The 19077-nt window shown below is 40.5% G+C and overlaps 1 pseudogene; it reads right to left on the bottom strand.

Moving 5' to 3' along the window:
- Positions 1 to 235: 235 nt before the first annotated feature.
- LOC138829046 (corepressor interacting with RBPJ 1 pseudogene) lies at positions 236 to 1437 on the bottom strand (annotated as a pseudogene).
- Between the last annotated feature and the right edge of the window lie 17640 nt (positions 1438 to 19077).

Here is a 19077-nt window from a genome sequence, read left to right as displayed (position 1 = left end):
GTACTCATATAATCTTTGTACTTGAAATGACAATTTGCACAGATGAAAAATTAAGAGCTTTTTTTAAAATGACAAATACAATAGTCCATACTTCAGCCCTTGCTAAAGATATTTAATAAGAAAACGGGGCTGTTTTTATTCTCAGGAAATTGTCACGCTTCTCTTTACTGTCTGTGTCACTTCAGTGTGCTCTCTGTGTGTTCTTCCCCTATACACATCTGGGCCATGGCTTTCTTCTGCTCTTCATGGGAACTGGCTATCGCTGGTTCCTTGCCTCCTTTTCCTTAAAACCACCAGGACTTCTGCTGCGGCTCCTCCTCCATCTTCTCTCCTCCCTGCTGTGGCTTCTGATGCTCCCCCCATTTCTTTCAGATCCTCTCTTCTCTGGACTGTGATGCCGGCTTCTGGACTTCTTGTTAGAATCATAATGGCTCCATTTGCTATTCTCTTCAGAACTCTCTTGTTTTAAGAACCTAGGTTTTTCCTTGCTTCTTTCTTTGTTATGACTGCTAGAAAGTTCTTCATAAAGTTTTCTCTTCTTAGATTTGTCCTCTTCAGAGTCATTGGTGCTGTTTCCTGTACACTTGTTTTTCTTTTTTTTCTTCTTTACTGTCACTCTCGCTACTGCTTTCAGAAGTCTCAGTAGAAGAAGAGGAGGAAGAAGAGGAGGAGAATTTATTTTTATGTTTTTTTGTGCTTGCTTCTTGTCTTCTGTAACTTCTTCTTTCTTCTATCCTTCTTCTTCTTCTTCTTTTTCTTTTGAAGTCTATCCAATTTCCTGAGAAGTTTCTGTTTTTGTTTAGTTGTTAGTGACTTCTGGATCTTCTTCATCCTCACTTGCTACATATTCCTGTGATGGATCATTTGCGGTCAAAATTTTCCCCAGTACATTTCTTTTCAGTGCAAACCCCTGTTTCTCATCTCAGCTATTAGCTCGGAGGGGTGCATCGATGGCCCTGAGCCATCAGTAGGAACTGAACTTGCATTAATTCCAGAAAGACTGAACAAAGGACACTCTTGATCTGTGTTGACGTGACCCCATTTGTGGCATTTAACGCACCTCATATTTCGAACCTGAATACCAAAGGGCTGATCTCTGATGGTCATGTCATCTTTGGCATATTTTTCTCATGGTGTTCCTTTCTGCCATTCACATTTGTATACTGTCTCTCCTTCTGTCTCTTCTTTCTCTTTGTTTTCTTTTTTAGCTCCTGGTGGAGCCTCATACATGAAGTTAAGGACGTTCTTAGCACGTTCATCTCCCATAAGCAATCTGTTATCATGTGATTCTTGTTCTTTAAAGTATTGTTGCATTAATTCTTGTTTCTTTTTATCATAGGATATTTTCTGTTCTGCCACCCATACATTCTTGATGTTGGATTTGGAGGTGGGGTGGAAGTGCTTTTGGCACATGAAGTTAGCTAAGGACTTCCCCATCTTGAAGTCTGAGCGAGGGAAGCCAGCTGCCGGAGGAGAGCGACGTAAACCTGACTCTTAATTGTGTAACAAGGAGAACTTCTGATTATACACCATCAGAACTGGTTCAGTTGTACAACTGTCATTATCCCATGACAGGGCCAGCCATTGAGGACCATCCAAGGTACCTTGGGGAACTCTAGATCCCCCAAACAGAAACAAAGCAAAAGGCTTGTCCAAGATCACATTAGTAACTAATATAAATTTATAACATAAATTTATATTTACAATATAAATTTTCACCACCCTCCCTTTTAAAGCAGTGATTTCACTGCTAAACGCAAATGGTATTAAGACAAAATATTTCCAGCTGTCTAATTTCACAAGGTGACTCAGGAGTTGAGTTCTTTCCCCTCACTTGGGGAGAGACAGATCTGCTGCAGGATGGGCTGGACAACTAACTCTCCTTTTGAAACCCCACCCCTCCTTATTATTTTCTTTAAGCAGAATCAATGATTCCCTGCCAGTGTTTGGCAGTGGTTGCTTCTGCAACCAAACTTACCTGATATTGTAAGGTGAGAAATCAGAGAAGCCACATTTTAAAGGATCAATTCTTGGAGTCTTTATTAAAAGGCTGGCAACTGCATGGTGGACTCCTGTCTCAAAGACCAGCAGCCAGCAAATAAATATACTTAACACTGTTAGGAAACTGTGCCATGAAGGCTAGAGAAGAAAGAAAGAACAAAAATAATAACAACAAACCAATTCAGCTCCAGCTCCAGTAGAGAGCTGAATTGGGACTCCGTATTGACCAAAGAAGAGCCAGGAGACCCAAGACAAGACATGAACACAAAGACGTGTGGTATGTTGTAATGTCGCCTGAGCCGGTCCAGGCCTAAATAGGGTCAGGTCAGGGAGCAGGATCACAGGAAACTCCTAGTCCCAGCTACTGGACTGACAGGTTTAGTAACCTGTCAGCCCCTGCCTCCAGGGATTCAGATATACCCCTCAACTGGGAGGTGGTGGCTTCACCTTCTCCCAGAGTGAAGACAAGACTCCAGACCTTACCATCCACCATGTGGCCAAGATGGTGCCAGCCAGACTTGATCACCCTATTTCACTGCCAGAGTGAAATAGAAAAGCAAATAAAGTATTTTATCATGCATTGTCTTTACAATATGTCTGTTGAGTTGGGTGCTGGTGTCTCATGCCTGTTATCCAATTCAGAAGGCTGAGATTCTGAGGATCTTAGTTTTAAGCCAGTCTGAACAGAAAAGCCCATGAGAGTCTACTTCAGTTAACCAGCACAAACAACATACCTGAGGTGTGACTCAAGTAGTACAGCGTCAGCCCTGAGCCAGAAGGCTGACAGAGTGTGTGGCTCTGAATTCAAGACATAGGAACAGCATGCACATGAAAAACCTAAGTCAAAGCCCAACAAAATAAGTACTAGGAAATGAGTACTTGCAAGAGGGGAGGGGAGGTCCAAAAGGAGAAGGACAGGGGAATGAAGGGGAAAGTGGGGGGAATGCAGGCAAGAATTCATGGTATATGCCACAGCATTGAGAAATATAAGGGAAGGGGTAGATCAAAGGGGAGTGAAATGTTGAAGTGGTGGCACAGATCAAGATGTATTGTACACAAAAATTGCTTTGTTAAATTGCAAAAAATTCAATGTATAACCTAAAATTAAGATAAATAAGGGAAGGGCTGGTTGGGAGGGGTGGCTAAGCATGTCGAAAGGGGTAACATTGATCAAGATGCACTGTCTTCATAAACTGCTTTGGTGAATGGCAATTCCTTCGTACAACTACTTAAAGATTTAAAAAGAAAACAACAAGTCTGTCTGTGGTAGGAGCTGGCACATATTCATTTGTGGAAAAAATTAGATGTGTTCATATTTTCTTATAAAGTTAAAACCATGCCTAGTCCTAGAAATTCCCCTATGAGAAGTGAAGTGTGTGTTCAACCAAAGTGTCTACATAGCCCATTTTTTATTTTCTGCTTCCTTGTTAAGACCTATGTAAGCCCACCCCAAAATCCAGTCCCTTGCACAACTTCTAAATCTGCCCATAGTTCTATGACCCTCGCTGGCAATAAACAGTCCTAGCCTGTTGATGATAAGTCTGGCCTATTACTTTTCCATTTTCCTAAACAAATAAACCACAGGCACTCAGATTTGTGTTGTTCAAGTCCCCCGACTTATGCATAGCAGCTGCTATCACGACAACGTGGTGAAATTTGGCTTCCAATGTAACAATTTGTTTAATTGTGTGCTCATCAGAAACCTGTAACTTGCAAGCCATCAAAAAAAATTAAGACCCTAAAAATTAGCTTTGGTACTTGAAGAAGACAGACACGATGATGCATCTTTTGTGGCCAGAATTGACAGATGGTATTTTGATAAGCCAGCATTTCAAGAAACCAGCCACTTGAGTAAAGTAGGGTCATATGGAAACCTCTACTTTGTCAACTTAGATGAGCTGAGTAATGCTTAAACATTGTTTTTTCCTTTTATCAGCCCTGTTTCTGTATTTACAGTCATAGAGGGTGTTAGACATACCTCTGCTATACTGTGTCTTTGCCTTTGAAAGCCAGGTTTGAAACATCATGAGTGCTGTGACTGGCAGGAACTACAGAGGGCATTAGTCCTACTGTGAGCAGATGGGGTCAGTCAGTGGTCTTCTGAGAGTCAAGGGAGTTAAGGAAATCTGGGAATACAGAGTGAGAACTGTGAACAAGCTCTAGCTAGGTCTGAGTCTAAACGTCTCAGCACTCTAAAGGGAATCTTGATGATGCCTATGTACCCTACTCTGCAGAAATAAGCTGTAGCATTCTAAAGAGAATGAACTCTGAGAGGTATTAAATAAGTGTCTCAATTCCTTATTTAATATTTGGCTATGGCTGGGCACCAGTGGCGCCTGCCTGTAATCCTAGCTTCTCAGGAGGCTGAGATTTGAGGAACGCGGTTCAAAGCCAGCCTAGGCAGGAAAGTCTGTGAGACTCTTATCAATTAATCACAGAAAAAGTCAAAAGTGGAGCTGTGGCTCAAGTGGTGAAGAACTAACCTTGGGCAAAAAACCAGCTCAGGTATAGTGCCTAGACCCAGAGTTCAAGCCCCAGGACCAACAATACATACATGCATACATGCATACATGTATACATACATACCTACATAAGTACATAAATTTGGTTATGTTTGTCACTGAACTCAAGTCATATATTTGGAGATTCTGGGGAGTTCTGCAAAGTCTGGTTAGGGTATTTTCTTCTTCTGTTTGTTCCATAAAAGCATTCATTCATCTGTTTAGAAGTTTCATTTAAAACTGCAGGTGGATGTTGAAAACCAGACAACAACTTAATCACAGCATATGCAGAAGTGACTCTTTATGTATGGAAAATGAGTATTTTCAGTTGACCTGCTCCACAGGTAGCAAGGTGTAGAAGCAAATATTTACCTGAAACTATATAATTGCCACCTAATTTTCTCTAAGTTCCAAAATGAAAAAAAAAATCAAACAGTATTGGTGGCACTGACTAGTAGAGAAAGAGGGAGTGATTGGAAAGGTTTAGCCCAGAGCAGTTCATTGCAAAACATGTGGGAAGATTTTGGAAGTCCAGCTGAGCTCTCTTTGCTGCAACTCATAGGCTACAGCAGGAGGGGATAAGTGAGGACAGGAGGGGACATTTTTATTTGAAAAAATTAGTGAAGGTGCAGAATCACCAATAGTTTCCTAATACTTATAAAATGGAGTCATTGTGATGGTGGTTAAAGAATCTATTTTGTGAATTTAATGTCATTCTCGTTTTTTTTTTTTTTTTTTTTTTTTTTTTTTTTTTTTTTAGAAATAAAAGAAATGCTCAACATCCCTAGCCATAAAAGAAATGCAAATCAAAGCAACATTGAGATACCACCTCACTCCAGTTAGAATGGCAAAAATCAAGAACTCTAACAACAGATGCTGGAGGGGATGTGGACAGAAGGGAACCTTACTTCATTGTTGGTGGGAATGTAAACTTGTTCAACCACTTTGGAAAGAAGTATGGAGGTTCCTCAAAAGACTTCACATAGAGCTCCCCTATGACCCAGCAATCCCACTTTTGGGCATTTACCCAAATGTTTACAAACAAGACCACACTAAAGCTATCAGCACAACTATGTTTATTGCAGCATTATTTACCATAGCTAAGATATGGAGCCAACCCAGATGCCCTTCAGTAGATGAAAGTATCAAGAAAATGTCGTATATATACACAATAGAATTCTATGCCTCCATCAGAAAGAATGACATTGTCCCATTTGTTAGGAAATGGAAAAACTTGGAAAAAATTATATTAAGTGAAGTAAGCCAGGCACAAAGAAACACAGTTCCCATGGTTTCACTTATTTGCAATATCTAGTATATGTATGAGTCAAGCGGAAAAAGTCAGATAAGGTGATGTTAGGAAAATGAATCCTTAGATAGGTATTTTAATGTTTTTTTTCCTTTCATGCATGTGTTTCTAACGCATTTATAAGTTTATTTCTTTGTTGCTTTGTATGTCCCTCCCCCACGGTATAACCCCTGATTTCAATATATTTGATGTCAGTACAACTTATGGAGGAGATGGGGAAAAACAAGTCATTTAAGGATTCAGGTGGACCTGTTGCAACAATGAGAAGTACAAATTGTCATGTCAAAAAGGAGCTTTACAATGTCGGTGGGGCAGGAGGGGGGGGGGGAAGGATTAGGTGGGGGGGGGAGGGGGGAGGCTGGGAAGGGAGGTGAAGGATAAACAAAGGAGGAGGCTGCAATGCTTGGTAAGAAATGTATGCATTATCTTGCCCATGTAATTGTAACCCTTCTGTACAGTATGTTCACAAATAAAATAAAATTAAAAAAAAAAAAAAGCTAAAAGCTAAAAGTTGAGAATGGGAAGAACATGGTTTGAGTCCAGGTCAAAAAACTCTCATGATCCCTGTTTTTAAAAAGAGGTAAGCCGAGTAAGAACAGCACCAGCACGCACGTGGTATTCAGATAAGGGGTAGGTTTATTCAGTAGACCTGCTTGGACCAGGCAAGGGTGGCACTCCACGTGGCTGGGAAAGGCCTGGGAATGAGAGAGAGCTGGGAAGAGAGGAAAGAGAGAGAAAAGAGCAGAGAGAGGGGTAAGAACAGTAGCACTCACGTGGTATTCAGGTAAGGGGTAGACCTGCTGGGACCAGGCAAGGTTGGCACTCCACGTGGCTGGGAAAGAGAGAGAGAGCAAGAGAGCAAGAAAAGAGCAGCAAGAGCTAGAAACGAACAGAGAGAGAAAAAAAAAGGGAGAGAGTCTGGGCCTGGGCTAGCCCTTATGTAGGGTATGGGTGGGGAAAGGTGTGGCCACATCAAATTCAGATGTGACATCAGCAGATGCAGATGTGACCTCTTCCAGGTGTCCCAGTTGCCTAGGTAACGCAGGTACTGGGTGGAGACTTTGCTGCGAGGAGGGTGGAGTCTGCTAGCCATCCAGGAGCGGACCTTACATCCCTTTCCAACCGGTAGCTGCTTTTAATTGTATATGCCTGTCATCCTAGTTTTGTGAAAGTCTTGAGACTGGAAAGATTGTGGTTCCAGACCAGCCTGGATAAAAAATTCAGTGAGATGCTGTCTCAGTGGAAGAAGCTAGGGTATAGCATCTTGAGTCTGTCATCTCGGCCATGGTAGGAAGTCCCAAACAGGTAGATCGGAGGTGGATGCCGGGGTAAGAAGCAAGACTATCTCAAAAATAATCATCAAAGGGCTGAAAGTGAAATTTAGGGTAGAACACCCCCAAGTAAGGCCCTGATTTCTAACTCCAGTGCAGAAAGAAAAAAAAATTAGCAATTGCAATTTTAAAAAATCATGTTATTATTACCTTTTTATTTTTATTAGTAATAAAAATAACATCTAAAGTTGGGTGCCAGTGGCCCATACCTGCAATTCTATGTACTCTAAAGGCTAGATCTGAGGATGACGGTTCAAAGCCAGCCTGAGCAGGAAAGTCCATGAGAATCTTATCTCCAATTAGCCACCCAAAAGCTGGAAGTGGAACTGTAGTTCAAGTGGTAGAGTGCTAGCCTTGAGCAAAAAAGCCCAGGGCCAGTGTTGAGTTTAGTAAAAGCATATGGCAGAGTATCCATGATGCACAAAGTTGAACTATAAAATCAGGATTGGTATTGAGGACTTCTGTTGGAGGTTCGTCACCAGCTCAAATCCTTTCTTTCCCTCTGGTTGAGAGTCATGTGCTAAGGTTTGGTGTGGATACTCAGAACATAAGCACCATTTATCAGGGATATGAGCCACTTGGAATTCAGATCACCCAGTGCTCACCATGAGTTCTGCTATCATTCCCAAATAGTAATATCCACCAGAGAGGTTCAGTCAGTGGTCTTGTGTCTCAAGACTATGGAAGGTGGATATGATGTTCAACTCACATGCTCTGAAGTATGCATTTTCCAGTATGGTCCCCTGCCAAAGAAGTTGCAATAACTTCTACATTTTCTCATCACTCCAGAAACTTTCTTGGCGCTTCCTGTGTCCCAGTTCTGTATTGAGCATTCACACCAGAGTTGACTGGTGTTCCCCACTTGGAAGAATCCATTCCTGTTAAAATACATTCCTGGAGGACAGGAAAAAAAATTGATTTGTACATTTTTATTGTAAAAGGATGACTGGGCAATCAATAAAAGATATTTAATGAAAGCATTTCAAGATAACTCAATAGACCATGGGAAGTACATTGTGTAAATTCTAAGTGTTACAGAGTTTGAGTCTCTATTTTCTGCTGAGGTACTACTTATTTATAAAGTGCACACCTCAAGTGCGTATCTCTGGTTCCTTGATTCGATTCAGATGGGAGCTAGCAGGCATGATCATGCTCTTCAGGCAGTATGCCTAAAAATATCTGCTATATTGACTTCTCTTATGAGAGATTTGTCTTTCTGAAATTTCATAGAAGCTCAATTCTGTACTACATCTTCCTTCCAGTTTGGCTTCTTTTGCTCAACAGTATCTTGAGATTCATCTGTGTTGTTGCAAATGTCAATGGTTCATTAATTTTCATTGTGATGCACAAGTCTATGGTTTACCATACCACAAATTATTTATGCATTCCACCATTGAACATTTTCATCTGCAGCTGGTAATATTATTAAAGATACATTGGCCATCCTTGTAAGGCTCTTTAGAGGACCCATGCACTCATTCCTTTGAATATATACATACATACCTAGGAGTATATATGTATAAATATATTTAAAATTATATTTTTATTATCTTTAAGTAGTTCTATAAGGGGGTTATAATTCAACATGTCAGTTTATGAGTAAAATGCATCTTGATCACTGTCATCTCTTTGCATTATTCTTCTCCATCCCTTCCAACCCAACCCCTCCCCTCAATTTCCCTAATTTCAAATACATTGAAGATCATGACTATCCCCTTCTTCCTCTCTTCATTTGTCTACTCCTATCCCCTTGACTCCCTACCACCTACTTCCTAGTATTCATTTTGGGACACACCCTCAGCCCTGGTTAATAAATTCTTTGTCATAGTTGGTATACTGAACATCTTTTCCCAAATGGAAGTGTCTCTTTCTTGGAGTCTTCCTGGGCCTTCAGTAAGCTTCTTCCTGGGTCTACAATAAGCCCCTTCCTAGGCCTGTCCTAGGGAGAAATGAGACATACCAAACGGGGCTTTCCCTACTCACACAGAGCAACAGAGGCCTTTACAGGCCTAGAAAAGCCATGTTTTATAAGATTTGTATAAGTAACTTGTAAAACTTAAATGCAATTGAAAATCCTACATCTATATAATAACTCACAATAGAGTTAAAAGAGAGGTTATGATTTTTCTGATTGGAACTGGCCTGCATTTAGTTACACACTGACACTTGCTTTTATTACAAGCCTGGTATGAAATAATGAAATACCTGTTAAGAATGTTAACACTATGAAAGCAGTGCAAATAATACAATTTAGTCAACTAAACTGATTTCAAAATGCATAGCTTATTTTTATCAAGGTGTAAGTTGTCCAAGGCAAACGGCATTCAGCATTACAAGTAGGAGGGTGGGGAATGAGTGTGTTTGTCTTAAACCTATGTATTCATTTTTTTTGCTTTTACAGGCAGGATTTCATTATGTAGCCCAGGCTAGCCTCCTGCCTAGGATTACAGGGAATGGAATTGTGTTGTGTGTGTGTGTGTGTGTGTGTGTGTGTGTGTGTGTGTGTGTGTGTGTGCGCGCGCGTGCATGGCAGTCCTGGAGCTGGAACCTAGGGACTGGGTACTATCCCTAAGCTTTTTTGCTCAAAGCTGACACTATACCAATTGAGCCAATTGGCTTCTTTGGTAGTTAATTGTAGATAAGAGTCTCATAGACTTTCCTGCTCAGACTGGCTTCAAACTGTAATCCTTAGATCTCAGACTCTGGTATAGCTAGGATTACAGATGTGAGCCACTGGTGTCAGGTTATAAGCGTGAATTTTTACATGTACACACACTTGTATGTCTATCACCCCCTCAAAATTCCCCTAGGTTTCTTTATAGTCACACTCCCTTATAGCTAAAAGTTGTTTAAGTCTGCTTTAAGTCTGAGATGTATTATTACTATGATGCTTTTGAAATTTATCAATGTTGTTGGTAGATATTGGTCAACTGTTCTTTGTGTGATGTAAGTGATACCATTCTATCACAATTTGTTAGTCAACTCACCTGCCTATTGTTGAAAAGTTAAGCTTGTTTCAAGTTGGGGCTGTGAGGAATGGAGGTGATTGAGCCTGGTAGTACACGTATTTTGGGGCCACAAGCACTCCATTGAAGTCTTGCCCAGGTGATGGTGACTTAATGATTCCTGAGTCTTGCTTCTACACTTATTCTACCTTCTACTTCCTTAATCCTGGTCAGATTTGAGACCTTCATCCTCACTTAGACTAAGATTCAGCTAATCCAATCACAATATCCACTATGAGAAATTCATATTTTGTCTTTGATTTTGAAAGTTGAGAATTTCATCTTGTTTTAATGACCACTCATGGATAGCCATTTATCAAGCGATAGCAGAGGTGGACTTCAATTTTCCCTCTTTTCTGTTGTGACGTCTTCACATAGGCTCTGAAAATACAATCTGACATAATGAGGGGGCAGGGGGAAAAACTTGCTCTTCCGGGAATGGGAGTGTCCCATAAAACATCTAATTTGCTCTGTACACATTACAAAATATTATCCTCCAATCCCTTCTGGCCTCAAAACTCCCATTTTGTCCTATTTCTCATGCATAATCTAAGGATTCTGTCATTGGCCACAGAAGCTCCTTACCAAGGTGTCCACACATTTGGGAAGCTTTTGAGTCTGCTAACAGCTCTGGGTTGTATTGGTTTTCTCAAGAAGTAGTCTCACTAGAGTGGAGTTCTCAAGGTCAGTGTTTCCCCTGTTACGTGTGTTAAATGTTGGGTCTTATCTTATCACCAGGGCATTTTCTAATGCCATGGTGCTTTATATCACTAAGATTTCTCCCAGGACTGAGCTGGCCCAAAGCTCAGGAGAGTTTGTAGCACCCAAATCAAACGTCATTCTGAAATCCAGCTGAGGGGCCTCATTATTCAAGATTGGACCTTCTACTTTATCTCTCACAAAAGCACAAAATGGTTTAGATTTATAATGCATTTATTGGCCTCTAGGATCTATGCAGTGTTTCCATACAAGTATACAACATGTGATGCTTAAATCAGGGTAGATATGGCTATCTCTTAAAACATCCATCACCTCTTATGTTTTATTTATTTATATTTTTTGGAGGGCTGGTCTCAGGGCTTGGGCACTGTCTCTGAGCTTTTTTTGTTCGAGATACATCTCCATTTCTGGCTTTTTGATGTTTAATTGGAGATAAGAGTCTCATGAACTGTTCTGCCTGGGCTGGCTTCGAACAGTGATCCTCAGATCTCAGCTGCCTGAGTCGTGAGGATTACAGGCATGAGCCACAGATATGGGCTCACATTTTCATGTCAATGTGGAAATCACTAACCATTTTTTCTTCTAGCCTTTTGAAGTATACTGTACAACAGCCCATCAGAACTTCACTCTAACTTAGAACTCTCTGAATAGCCTTTTCCATCTGTCCCTTGCTCTCCACCCTCCCTATCAACACTCGGTGTGACCATCCCAACACAAATACTTTCCATTTTCCCTCACCTTTGGTAAAAATCCAACTCTTAAAACAGCTGTGCTTTCTGAGACAGTCTCACTGTTTAGCTCAGGTTGGCCTGGAACTCCTGATCTTCCTACCTCTGCCTCCTGAGTTGTCAGATTACAGGTGTGCATCAGCATACCTGACTTAACAGCTGTGGTTTTATTTTCCCTGCTGGTGTACCTCAGCATGCCACCACTCTCACTTACCTTCCTGGTTTAATTCAATTCACCTGCCTCAGCTGAGCATAGAAACACATCTTTCTAGGAATTCATCATTTTACTCTACTCTGTGTTCTGAGGGATTCTAGTTCTTTTTTAGTTTGATAAAACATTGAATTTCTCTTCAGATATTTTTTCCGACTAAGTATAACATTTTGAATAAGTTGGCATGTTTAATGTCTCCCAGCCCAGATGGTCACAGTTAGGACTTCAATGTCATATCTTCTAATGCTGAGATGGCAATTCTTGCTAAGTGAAATATGTCCAGAGTACACAGCAGTCTTCTTCAATTAATTCACTCAGCAGCTGCAGCGTGAGGCCTGGCCTGGGCTAAACATGGTCAAGTGATTGGTGTCTACTGCTTTTTGATCCAGTGAGTATTTTCCTTCCTGAAAAGCTCATTTATGTTCAAAAGATCTGACAATTATTAACATTACACTGCAAAATGAAGGAGAATGTTAACATATAGTCTTGTTGGAGCATTATATTTTACCTTCCATTCTTTTCTTTTTTTTAATTTTTTTTATTATAAAGATACTATACAGAGGGTTACAGTTACATGAGTGAGGTAATGAGTACACTTCCTCTTGAACATTGTTACCCCCTCCATTGTTTTCCCCCTACCATCCCCTCCCTCCCTCCCTTCTCCGAGGTTCTTTTTTTTTTTTTTTTGATTGTGATTAAGTGATTACTTAATTTCCGGAAATTCACAGTATTGTGGAATAATGATGCTCATTTAAAGTCACAAGTTCATTCTAACTTTCCTGGAGCAAATTGTCTATCACAGTCTGTAATATATAACGGTGCTCACATGTTATATACCATATATGTGATCAGCAGCATGGGGATATTTGGTAGTGGTTCAGCCAGATGAGTGGGAGTTCTTTGTTTCTTAAGTCCTGTTAGTTTTGTCATATCACCTAACATTTTGGATTTAGCATCCACTTATCAGGGAGACCATGTACTGTTTGTCTCTTCGCTCTTGGCTTACCTCGCTCAACATGATTCCTTCTAGCTCCATCCATTTCCCTGCAAATGCCATTATTTTGTCATTTCTAATGGCTGCATAATATTCCATTGTGTATAGATACCACAATTTTTGGATCCCTTCATCTGTGGTGGGGCATCTAGGTTGTTTCCATATCCTAGCTATTGCGAACAGTGCTGCAATAAACATGGAGGTGCACGTGTCCTTGTATATTGGTTCCTGTTGTTCAGGGTAGATGCCTAGAAGTGGTATGACTGGGTCGTAAGGGAGGTCAATCTTTAGCTTTCTAAGGACCCTCCAGACTGCTTTCCAAAGTGGTTGTATAAGTGTACATTCCCACCAGCAGTGTAATAGCGTTCCTCGTTCTCCACATCCCCTCCAGCATTTGTCGTTGGCTGATTTGTGGATGTGGGACATTCTGACTGGGGTAAGGTGGTATCTCAGGGTTGTCTTTATTTGCATTTCCTTCACCACCAGGGATGATGAACATTTCCTCATGTGTTTCTTTGCCATTTTTATTTCTTCATTTGAGAAGTCCCTCTTTAGTTCCCTTGCCCATTTAGTAATTGGTTTGTTAGGTTTGGGAGGGATTAGTTTCTTGAGTTCCCTGTATATACAGGATGTTAACCCCTTGTCTGATATATTGCTGGTAAATATTTTTTCCCAATTAGTTGGTTGTCTTTCTAGCTTGGTTGCGATAGCTTTATCTATGCAGAAGCTTTTTTTTTTTTTTTTTTGGTCCGGTCGTGGGGCCTAAACTCTGGGCCTGTGCACTGTCCCTCAGTTCTTCAGCTCAAGGCTAGCGCTCTACCACTTGAGCCACAGCACCACTTCCGGCTTTTTTCTTTTTGCTTATGTGGTGCTGAGGAATCGAACCCAGGGCTTCAGGCATGCAAGGCAAGCGCTCTACCACTGAGCCACCTTCCCAGCCCCTATGCAGAAGCTTTTTATTTTAAGGTAGTCCCATTTGTCGAGTCTCTCTCCAACTTGTTGTGACCCTGGGACTCTGTTCAGGAAGTTCTTTCCTGTGCCTATTAGTTCAAGTGTCTCTCCTATTCTGTCCTGCAGTAGTTTCAGAGATTCAGGTTTAATGTTAAGGTCTTTAATCCATTTTGAGTTGATGTTGGTGCATGGTGATAGGCTGGGGTCCACTTTTAGTTTTCTGCATGTGGCTGCCCAGTTTTCCCAGCACCAGCGGTTGAAGAGGCTGTGTTTCTTCCATTGTATGTCTTTGGCTCCTTAGTCGAATATCAGCTGGCTGTAGGCCTGTGGATTTATTTCTGGATCTTCTATTCTGTTCCATTGGTCTTCGGGTCTGTTTTTGTGCCAGTACCATGCTGTCTTTGTTATTATAGCTCTGTAGTAGAGTTTGAAGTTCGGCATGGATAGCCCTCCCATATTGTCTTTATCCCCTAGAATTGTTTTGGCTATTCTAGGTCTTTTGTTGTTCCATATGAATTTTTGGACTGTTTTCTGTATTTCAGTGATGTACGTCATTGGGATTTTAATAGGAATTGCGTTGAATTTGTATATTAGTTTTGGAAGTATTACCATCTTTACTATTTTAAGTCGGCCTATCCAGGAGCATGGGATGTCTTTCCATTTCCTAGTGTCTTCTGCAATTTCTTTCTTTAACTTTTTATAGTTCTCATTAAATAGTTCTCTTACATCTTTGGTTAGGTTAATTCCTAAATATTTTATTTTTCGGGAGGTTATTGTGAATGGGGTTGCTCCCTTTATTTCCCTCTCTTCCTGTACATTATCAGTGTATAGGAAGGCAACTGATTTTTGTGGGTTTATTTTGTATCCTGCTATTTTGCCGAAGTGATTTATGATTTCTAAGAGTTTGGGGATGGAGTTTTTGGGATCGTGGAGGTATAGTATCATGTCGTCTGCAAAAAGGGATAATTTAACTTCTTCTTTCCCTATGCAGATCCCTTTAATGTCTTTTTCTTGCCTTATTGCCCTGGCTAAGGGTTCCAGGACTATATTGAAGAGGAGTGGAGACAGTGGGCATCCTTGTCTTGTTTCTGATTTTAGGAGAATTGGTTGTAGCTTTTCCCCATTAAGTATAATATTGGCTATTGGTCTGTCATAAATGGATTTTATTGTTTTTAGAAATGTTCCTTCTATTCCTATTTTCTCCAGAGCTTTTAGCATGAATGAATGTTGAATTTTGTCAAAGGCCTTTTCTGCATCTGTGGCGATAATCATGTGATTCTTGACCTTGGCTCTGTTGATATGTTGGATTACATTTATTGACTTACATATGTTAAACCATCCCTGTGTCTCTGGGATGAAGCCTACCTGGTCATAGTGAATTATTTTTTTTATGTGTTTCTGGATTCTGTTAGCTAGAATCTTGTTAAGGATCTTTGCATCTGTGTTCATCAAGGAGTTTGGCCTGTAATTCTCCTTTTTGGTTGGATCTTTGCCTGGTTTGGGGATGAGTGTGATATTGGCTTCGTAGAATGAGTTTGGGATAGCTCCCTCCTTCTCTGTTTCTCTGAAGAGCTTGAGGAGTATGGGTATTAGTTCTTGTTTAAAGGTCTTATAGAATTCTGCTGTGAATCCATCTGGTCCTGGGCTTTTTTTTGTTGGAAGACTTTTGATAGCTTCCTGTATCTCATTATAGGATATTGGCTTATTTAATTGGTTAACTTCTTCTTTGCTCAGTTTGGACAACTTGTATTTCTCTAAAAATGCATCCATTTCTGCCCGATTTTCTTCCTTTAGAGAGTATAGCTTTTGAAGGTAGTCTGTTAGAATTGTTTGTATATCTTGGGTACGTGTTGTGATGTTTCCCGTGGCATCCCTAATCCTATTAATATGGGTTTCCTCTCTTCTTTTTTAAATTAATCTAGCCAATGGGCCATCAATTTTGTTTATTTTTTCAAAGAACCAGCTTTTTGTTTGGTTTCTTCCATTCTTTTCAAAAGATAAATTCTTAGTACAATGTAGTGCCATGACCCAAGATGCACATCACCAAAGATGAAGCCATGAATCTTCTGAGGTAGCCTACTTCATGAGGATCCCAGAACATCCAAGGTGGTCTGAATGTCACAGATGTTGGGACATTCTTTTAGTGTCCTTGTACAGTTAATTGTTTTCCTTGAAGTTCAAGGCTCAGATCTTGCAGATGACTGGCAGATGAAATACTTTTCCTGGCAGGGAAGTGAGATGGTATAGACCAGGGAAAATGAGGCATGGGAAATAGCATCCAGGAATTCAGAGATCAACACTCTATTAATGAATAGCTTGATTTATTTTATTTTATTTTTATTTTTTGTGAACACACTGTACAGAGGGGTTAAAATTACATGGGCAAGATAATGAGTACATTTCTTATCAAGCATTTCAGCCTCCTCCTTTGTTTACCCTTCCCATCCCTTCCCAGCCTCTCCCTGCCCCCCCACCCAATTCTCCCCCCCCCCTGCCCGCAACAAAGTTGTAAAGTTCGTTTTCGACATGACAACTTGTACTTCTCATTGTTGCAATGGAGCCACCTGTATCCTTTTTTTTTTTTTTTTGATATTCTTTCCATGATTTTTTTAAAATTTAATTTTATTTTATTTGTGAACATACTGTACAGAGGGATTACAATTACATGGGCAGGATAATGCGTACATTTCTTAGCAAGCATTGCAGCCTCCTCCTTTGTTTACCCTTCACATCCCTTCCCAGCCTCCCCCCTCCCCCCCAATCCCAATCCTTCTCCTTCCCCCCCTTCCCTCTCCTCCCCCCCCCCCCCCCCCCCCGCACCGACTTGTAAAGCTCGTTTTGGACATGACAACTCGTACTTCTCATTGTTGCAACAGGTCCACCTGTATCCTTAAACAACTTGTTTTTCCCCATCTCCTCCACAAATTATACCGACTTCAAATATAATGAAAGCAGGGGTTATACTGTGGGGGAGGGACATACAAAGCAACAAAGAAATAATCTTATAAATGCGTTAGAAACAAATGCATGAAAGAAAAAAACATTTAAATACAGATCTAAGGGTTCATTTTCCTAACATCACATTATCTGACCTTTTCTGCTTGACTCATACATATACTAGATATTGCAAATAAGGGAAACCATGGCACATTAGCACTATTTTCTTTGCCTTAAGACTTTTACTCTTGTGTAAGCTACAATATGTAGTAAAAGGAAAAGGAGGATAGAGCAGCAACCTTCTGACCGTGTGCTCTGGGAACTGAGCAAGGATATATTCTGGAAAAAACAAACAGCAAACCAACCACAGCAAAAAACAAAAGGGGGAAAATGACTCCTCATGGCAGAAAACCTGCTTAAAAGTGCACTCATCTCAAGGACAACCCTGGTCTTGAAGGGAACCTGTGGCACGATCTATTCTTTGTTTAAAAGGATGTACAGATATCTATGACCCAAGATCAGTAAGCAGACTGATTTCGAAATTTCTGTGATCAATTGACAAAACAGTGTAACAGCAAGAATGATGAGAGACATCTGGCATTAGATCAAACAGGAACACTCATCCTAACCTGACGCTGAACTCAAATCCCAACCTACTTTTTCACCAAAAATACCTGTGATATTAAAACAATTATTTGCCAGATGCTAGTGGCTCACATCTGTAATCCTAGTTACTCAGGAGGCTGAGCTCTGAGGATTTCAGTTCAAAGGCAGCCTGGGCAGGAAAGTCCATGAGACTCTTATTGCCAATTAATCATCTGACAACTGGAAGTGGAACTGTGGCTCAAAGTAGTAGGTACTAGCCTTGAGTGAAAAAAGTTCAGGATCAGCAGACAGCCCTGAATTCAAGCCCAATGACTGACCAAAAGAAAAAAGAAAAAAGAAAAGAAAAGAAAACAAATTCCCCAACCCCAAGCCACTCATTACAATTGTTATTAGTTGTACTTATACTCATGTCTGGATTATGTATTTCCTTTCTATTTTTTCTTTGTTTTGCTCTATGAATAAGCTTCCTTTGGTCTCAATTTGTTCTCTAATTCTTTTTTCCTTTCTGTTATTTTTGTTTGTTTGTTTTTTGGTGCTTATACTCTGGCTTGAACTTAGGGCTTGGGTATTCTCTCTTACCTTTTCCTGCTAAATGTTCCCACTTGATTATTACCATTTGAGCTATACCTCTACTTCTGGTTTTTGATTGTTAATTGGAGATAAGAGTAGAATTTTCCACCAGGCCTGACTTGAATCCACAGTTCTCAGATCTCAGCCTCTTGGAGAACTAGGCTTATAAATGTGAGCCACCTGTGCGTAACCCCTCCATGAAGAGACAAAATCATGAACTTGGTACCCCAGGGCCTCTTCCTTTTGGAGATCTTCTCTTGGAAGCGTTACTAATTCAGTAACAGAAGAAAACCTAGTCTTAGGTCTCCCATGGATCCAAATACAGATTAATGAGAAAAAAAGAGTAAATTCTTTCCACACTTGGGTTTCAGTCCTCAGTTCTAGTTGGGGAGTTGATAATGGATGGAGAGAGAACATAATGATATATTTAGAAAAAAATTCTGATTTCATTTTGTGTTTCCATTGTTCATCTTGATTTTGTGTCACAAGAAATGAGGCAACTCAGTATCTCTCTCATACCAGTATTGCATTTTGTTTGCAGAATCTTCCCTTCAAAAGCATCAATTTGCGGAAGTGGCGCTGTAGCTCAAGTGGTAGAGCGTTCGCCTTGAGCTGAAGAGCTGAGGGACAGCGCCCAGGCCCAGAGTTCAAGCCCCACGACCGACAAAAAAAAAAAAAAAAAAAAGAACAAAAGCATCAATTTGCTAGTTGCTGGTGGCTCATGCCTATAATCCTAGCTACTCAGGAGGCTGAGATCTGAAGATCACAGTTCAAAGCCAGCCTGGGCAGGAAAGTCTGTGACACTCTTATTTCCAACAAATCACCAGAAAACTGGAAGTGGTGCTGTGGCTCAAGTGGTAGAGCACTAGCCTTGAGCTGAAGAGCTGAGGGATAGTGCCCAGGCCCAGAGTTCAAGCCTCATGACCGAAAAAAAAAGATAAAGCTTTAATTCCCTCTTTTCACAGCTCCAGCTACAGTGTAGCAAAGACTATATTTTAGATACAAGACCTAAGTAATTTTACACTAGGGTCCATTCACTGTGCATTCCCTCTCACATGAAGATAGAAAACTGTCTATTTACTCTTGGTGGTTAAATGTAGATGTTTCAAATTATTTGCATATAGTCCATTGATCCTTCAAGATGAAGAAAATGAATCTGAGTGATGTTAAATATCATATAATACAGGCTGAACTGTATATTGAGTGATTTCTA

Source organism: Dipodomys merriami, unplaced genomic scaffold (assembly GCF_024711535.1).
Source record: "Dipodomys merriami isolate MVZ:Mamm:240054 unplaced genomic scaffold, mDipMer1.0.p SCAF_17, whole genome shotgun sequence".
Classification (NCBI taxonomy): domain Eukaryota; kingdom Metazoa; phylum Chordata; class Mammalia; order Rodentia; family Heteromyidae; genus Dipodomys; species Dipodomys merriami.
This window is presented reverse-complemented; position numbering and strand designations above follow the sequence as displayed.